We start from the raw sequence: 6,415 nt of genomic DNA, 5'->3' as shown, positions 1-6,415 counted from the left end.
GCTTATTGTTCGAGATTATCAATCGATTTCTCGACCATTTTCCATGTAATTGCACGAAACAGCATTACATTTGTACAAATAAAGCGATGTTTATCTACCTTGAGAATGATAGATGTTTCTAAGATAAGTGTGTGTGTGTGTAATGGACGAGAAATGTGTTTTACATGGAAAGAATGGTTTTGCGCTGAAGTGTTTAAAAATTTAGCTAGATACAAATTTAAAATAATTTTGTTAAACCATTAAAATAATTATAAAGAATACTCAAACTGATTGTTAGAATGTCAAAACTTTTTGCCGCATTACTTATCGTAGAATTGAGATTCCTAAGTAATTATTTTGATGGGCCAACAAAATTATTTTCTGATCTAATTAAATTTTTAAATACTTCAGTGAAATTGTCCTTTCCGTGTAGAATAATTAATTGCAAGACGTTACGTTAAATATTAATAGTTAAGAAAGATATAATTTATATATTATATTAGGAGAGCCTAAAGCATATTTCGCTAATAGGTTTTACATTTTAATGAATAATTACAAGGCTTTAATTGAATTGAAAATAGAATCGATGTAAAATCGTGGAAAAACTTTGCATATTAAATATTTTCAAAGAAAAATGGTCTTTTCATCCGGGAAAGGAAATCTAGGAAACATGATACGAAACTTTTTGTCGTTCTGAAGATTAAATTACTGCGCATTTATAGCGTTGAGGAAAGTTCGCAATCAGACAACTTTTGATGCATGGTGCTTCATGTGAAAAATATTCCGGAAAAAATTTCAGAAATATTCTGAATGCTGCGTAGTTTTTAGAGAAAATATTTTTAATAAATTAATAATTGTAATATAAACGGTGAACAACGGAAAAAGTATAATATATTTATTGTTATATAAAACATATAAGTATATTACCATTTGATGAAGAATTTTTGGCATTTCCGCTTCTCTGCCAAGATCTTATAAGGTTGAATCGAGACACGGGATGGAAAAATGGACAGACATTACGGCAATATCCGAAAACGCGGGGTTGCGAGGAACACGAGATAGAAGGGCAGAAATGCGGAATGTGAAAGACCGGAGGATCGAAGAAAGAAATTTACACCGCCTGTATATTAAGAATATGAAAGAACATCTTTGCCGGATATTATATCTGCGTCGAAACGTGTATAAAGATTTGATTAAAAAATCACAACGCGTAACATTTAAAATCGCCTCGCATGCTACGAGCAACCAGCTTCTGCTCTCCTCTCTCGTCATCTTTTGGACGCATTTCCACGCGCAGCAGGCACGCCCTTCATCGACCGTATCCTTTGCGAATTAAGCTCGGGGGATAAGGTGGCAGTGTCTCGGTGAGGCGGTAGAGAGGAGAAAGTCAAGGGCAAGGGCGTGGGTGCGAAACTGAGGAGAAAAGGAGGACGTAGAAGAGGACGGAAACTGCGACGGACCATGGCGCACGTTACCGCTTGAATGGTAGAACAGCTGTCTGGTAATATCTTTTTTTTTTACGTCGTCGCCTGTATTGTCTACTCATGCAAATCGTTGTACAAGATGTTCCCAGCTTTGGTGACTTTACTTTAAGACGCCACCGTAAGCTCGAGTATCTTAGGTGACATAGGTTGGTAAGGAAATTCTAACTTTGTGCAAATAAGTGTTAAAATATCTTATAAAAAATTATTATACATGATATTTTTCACTTATTTGTACATATTATTACTTTTTTTTAAGTATAAATAACGTAGAAGCATTTTATTTGCGCTTTACATTAATCAAAATTCGAGCAAGTCGCATCTCATATGATATTTCAAATCTTTTACACGAAATGACAGCGACTCGTAGAATATATAACACGATTCTTGTCAAAGATAAAAAGTGTTTCGTTCCGGATGAAATTTCATATAAGGTATTGCCCTCGAAGTCAACCGACGATGGCGTTGGGGAAGGGGTGAGAAGGAAACGTTGATATTTCAACACTTCTGTCTTCTCACGCTTGTTTTTTTGTTCGGCCCGTTGTCTTTGCTAAGGGAATAAGCTTGTAAATTTTACGAAATTCCGAGAAAGCGAGTTTCGCTACGGCCGCCATAAATCCAGCTCCCGTCGCGACTCGACGGGGGGTTGCGTTACTGCACCCCCTTTCTACAACCCTACTTAGCGATTAACACAAAGCGAGTTAAATATTTACTTTAATCGGCGCTAATCAGCTATAAAAGGCTATCCTAATCTACGTCGGGACCCGTGGCGATTTATTGCGATAATAAAGCTCACGACAAATTAATTACTTCTACATCTGTCCTCGCAAAGACAGATTTACCCGTCCAGTAATAAGAATTTACTATTAAGCATTTTTATAATATATTTACTAAAGGCATTTTAGTAAATATAAAATTTAAAAGAGATCCCTTAGATTACAAAATATTTTATGAGACCAGAATTCAATTAATAGAAAGAATATTGCAAGAGTCGGCGACGCGACAACGTGAGGGACTTTATAGTTTTCTCTTAATTAGGTCGTGTCAACCTTGGCTACACGAACGTGGATCTTCTCTTCGTGACCCGCATACGCCACTTTGGATTGCTCCGCGAATTTACTAGACAAGAAAGGAAGAACACGTCCCGGCGTGTCTTTCCCTCCAGCGTCAAAGGCTCCCGGGTTCGAAGTGCAAAGAGAGATCTAGCGAGCGGAAAGAATTGCCCTGGGGTTTTTAATATCCATCAACCTCTATTTCTCGAAGTAGAAACTGTGAAAAGTATATTCTTTAAAAAGACATGTCGCGCATGTTTTGAAATTGATAGAACATGTATTTGTTTTCGATTAATCAGATTAATGCATAAATTAAATTAACCGATGATGGAGTGACGAACGAATATGTCATCAATAATCAAACATGTCGAGAGAGATTTATATTCATTTTCATCTTCCTGTCAGATATTCTAATTAGATTATAGAGAGACGTTTGTTGCTGCGAGAAGAATACTGCAAGAGTGATAGCGGGTAAAAATGAGGGAGAATTCCATCTGTCGAACTTATAAACGATCGTCCTCCGTTCCGATTTCATTTCACGAGCCGTTGCACAACTAGACGCCTCTTCCTTCCCCGCCACCCCTCATAATTGTCATAACTTCCTGCATTTTCTCACCGTTATATCACCGCTCGTACATCTTTCTCTCTTTGCCGGTTTCTCATTCGTTTTCGTCGCTCGCTGCTTACAGAAGGGAGTGAGGATGATTTTCCGGCAGTGCAGGAAGGCATTAGCAGTAAATTATAGAGGCACGTCAGGAAATGATAAAATATTCGTGTGCTTATAATATCATCGATGGCTGCAAATATTATGTCTTAAATTTCACACAATTCGCAGCCTAAATGTTCACTTTGCGTATTGTTAATAAATATATTCTGTTACAATATCGAGGAAGAAAAATTTAATAAAGTTCACTCTCTTGATTAATTAATGTACATGTCGCACAGAACTTTTTCAAGTAATTTTTTATAGTCACATTTACATTCGATAATGACGTCTTTGACTGAAGGGTGAAGTTACAAAAGACGGCTTTCAAAGCGACATTTGACGACACGCGATGCAACCGTATAGAGACTATGTTTAAGCAGCCTTTTGACCCACGATAGTCAAAGAGCGCATTCACGATTCACGATCGCCTTAAGCACACACTCGGAAGTTCTCCCTCATTCATACCGACCTCAGAGCCCAACGTCACCGAATTTTCCATACGTCAAAGCGCAGAAACGAAATTCAGGAAACGGACGGCGGGACGTATCGGGAAAATCCTTCTCATCGAACAAGGGGATGATCCCGGGTTAAGGTCAGACCACGGGGGCCGATTCAGTGCGGTATCAGGGTAACTGGTGGTTCTCTCTTCTCGGCCTCGAAGGAAGGTTCGGCGATGGAGCGTGGTAGACGACGAGAAAGAGCGCCGGTTGGGAGGAGAGAGTATTGACGTTGCGCCGCTTTTAAATATTGCATCCAAGTCACGTTCCTGGACCGTATCCTCTCGCACCCGTCGGGATCCTTCCCTCCCCTCCCCTCAACCCCCTGCGCACCCTCCTTCGCCACCGGTATCCTTTGCGCTTGTCGAGTACCGGGACCGAACGTCGCATAACTACCGCAAGGTTTCCAAGGAGACAAAGGAAGAAGCAACGTAGATCGCGACAGCGAGGAACGAAGAAACAACGATAGCGAAGAAAAAAATATTCGCGAAGCCTGCCATCCGCAGCGATGGGAACGGTAAGCGCGGAGGGAAAATAATAATGCACGGACGTGTATCTGCGGGAGACACGCGTTCCGTGCTTCGGAAATATGAAAACGAAAAAAGATGGAAGGCGCTGCGTAAAAACCGGCAAGAAAGGCGGGATCGCTTTTTGCCGGCTTTTGTTCTCATTTCTCTTTCCCTCTGTCTTTTTCTGTCGTCGCTTATTCTCGGTTTCGCGCCCCGCCTTTTCGCAAATGATCTATTTATCTGAGCATTCTCTGCGGTTTCGCGACTGCCCCCTCTTTGCGAACAAGAATTTTAGAGGTATGAATGGAGCGACTGTGAGGATTTGGAGCTAGGGGATGCGAGGGATATAAATCGCGCGGTTGAGAAACGCGGCGGATGATCGTTTATTTAATCGCACGATAAAGTTTGTTTAAAAACTGTTGCATTAAAATTAATATTCTACCACACTAAAATTTTATTAGAAAGAGAAGAATAATAAAATTAAAGGAAATGAGCTGTTTTTCCTCGAGCTAAGAGCTTTCCCTTTAAGCTCTTACTGGACAGTAAATCTTGATTTATAGAAGGCTTACATTATCCTCTCTTTCCTAAGTTAGGCAAGTTTAAATATTAGGATAGCACGTGCCATCGGGAGAGCCTGGAGGATTAAAAGCTCATCGATGAGGAAAGAGGAACGTGACACGCGTCTCGTGCGTATCGATTTCATTCTTCGGTTCACGAACGATACGCGAAATCCCAGAGCTTTAAGCATGGAGTATAAGGAAAGGGGAAAACTACGCGCTAGGGTCTTTTTCCCGCTCTGCCTGGCTCTCGCGCACGATCCTTTTCTTAAATATATCACACGAGATCGATCTTCGAATCGAGGCCCCGCGCGCGATTTATTTCCACCAGAATCGAATCCGTCTGCGCTGTACTCGCGAGTACTACTGCGGGAACTTTGCTGCGTATCGACCTGCCGCAACGAAAATATATAAAATTCTACATCCTTTTCTCGAATTCGCTCGACTTCTCGCCGATATAATCCTTCTGCCTAGGTACATACAATAGTTAGACACGACAAATGCCTTGATTGTCAAGGACTAATTGATAATTGCATTACGAACGACTAATCGTGACAGTCTCACTTCGATGAAGTTAGCATTCCACCTTCAGAATCTTGATGTAATTAATAGACTGAAGTAACAGAGTGAGTCTTTGTAAACAATTTTAGAGCTTTAGAGAGAAAATCCTTGATATATTTCAGAGAGTCATGGCGATTAAATAAAATAAATAAAGATAAATAAATAAAAATAAATAAAATAAAATAAGAGTTTGAAAAAATATTAAATGTCAACTTATTTTTGTTATTCTTTTGTATAGCTTATGAAAGTTAAAAGGCCTAAGACTTTACAGATCGGTAACAAATATTTTACGTATGACTGAGGACATTAGCCTTCAGCAGTTGGCTAACATATGTATATGTTATATCCGTCATGTTTTTTAATAATGGTGGCGGTTACAACTTTTTATACGATCGTTTCGAAAACACGACAGAGAAGAGTAAAACCAGGCAACTTTATAGGTCAGATCGTAATGCTGGCAAGTTGTCGGGCGCGAATTCTCATCACGTAGAAAAAGAAAAAGCGTCCCGTGCTTATCAGCAGTGCGCGAGAACAATAGGCGAGAATTACCTCTCGCAATAACCAGAGCACACTTATCGCTCTATAACCAGAAAAAGATTTAAGCTCGCACCAATAACTTCAAAAGTACCAAGTGGAGAATGTAAAACTTGTATTTTCAAGAGACAGCTCTGGCTGCTCTTACTAGATGTATTATAAGAGATACATGAATAAGGAAATTATATTTTCTCTCATTGGCTACTATTCTATTTCTTCTTATTGACTTCTTATTGTATTATTTTCCCTTATATTTTGGATTCATCGAATCAACATTACAAGAAAAATCAAGATACGTCATATTCTAGAGAATCAATCAAAAGAGAAGATTCATATAGCGTCTTTAATTGAATCTATTTTTTATTTTAAAAATAATAAATGTATTTATTAAATCCTCATTCACATATCTTATTTGTAGAATCAATATATCAAAATTAAAAATAAGTTTTCTCGTATAAAGGTACGATAGAGAAGATCGATATATATTACGCCATTAGATTTTATCGCATTATATCATATATGTATATATATATATATAT

At 38.8% G+C, this 6,415-nt stretch overlaps 1 protein-coding gene across 1 annotated transcript in view; it reads right to left on the bottom strand.

Moving 5' to 3' along the window:
* Positions 1–6,415, bottom strand: part of LOC108749711 (protein Fe65 homolog) — a 185,912-nt gene that overhangs the window by 178,905 nt on the left and 592 nt on the right. The window lies entirely within an intron of this gene.

This window comes from Trachymyrmex septentrionalis, unplaced genomic scaffold (genome assembly GCF_001594115.1).
Source record: "Trachymyrmex septentrionalis isolate Tsep2-gDNA-1 unplaced genomic scaffold, Tsep1.0 scaffold31, whole genome shotgun sequence".
NCBI lineage: Eukaryota > Metazoa > Arthropoda > Insecta > Hymenoptera > Formicidae > Trachymyrmex > Trachymyrmex septentrionalis.
This window is presented reverse-complemented; position numbering and strand designations above follow the sequence as displayed.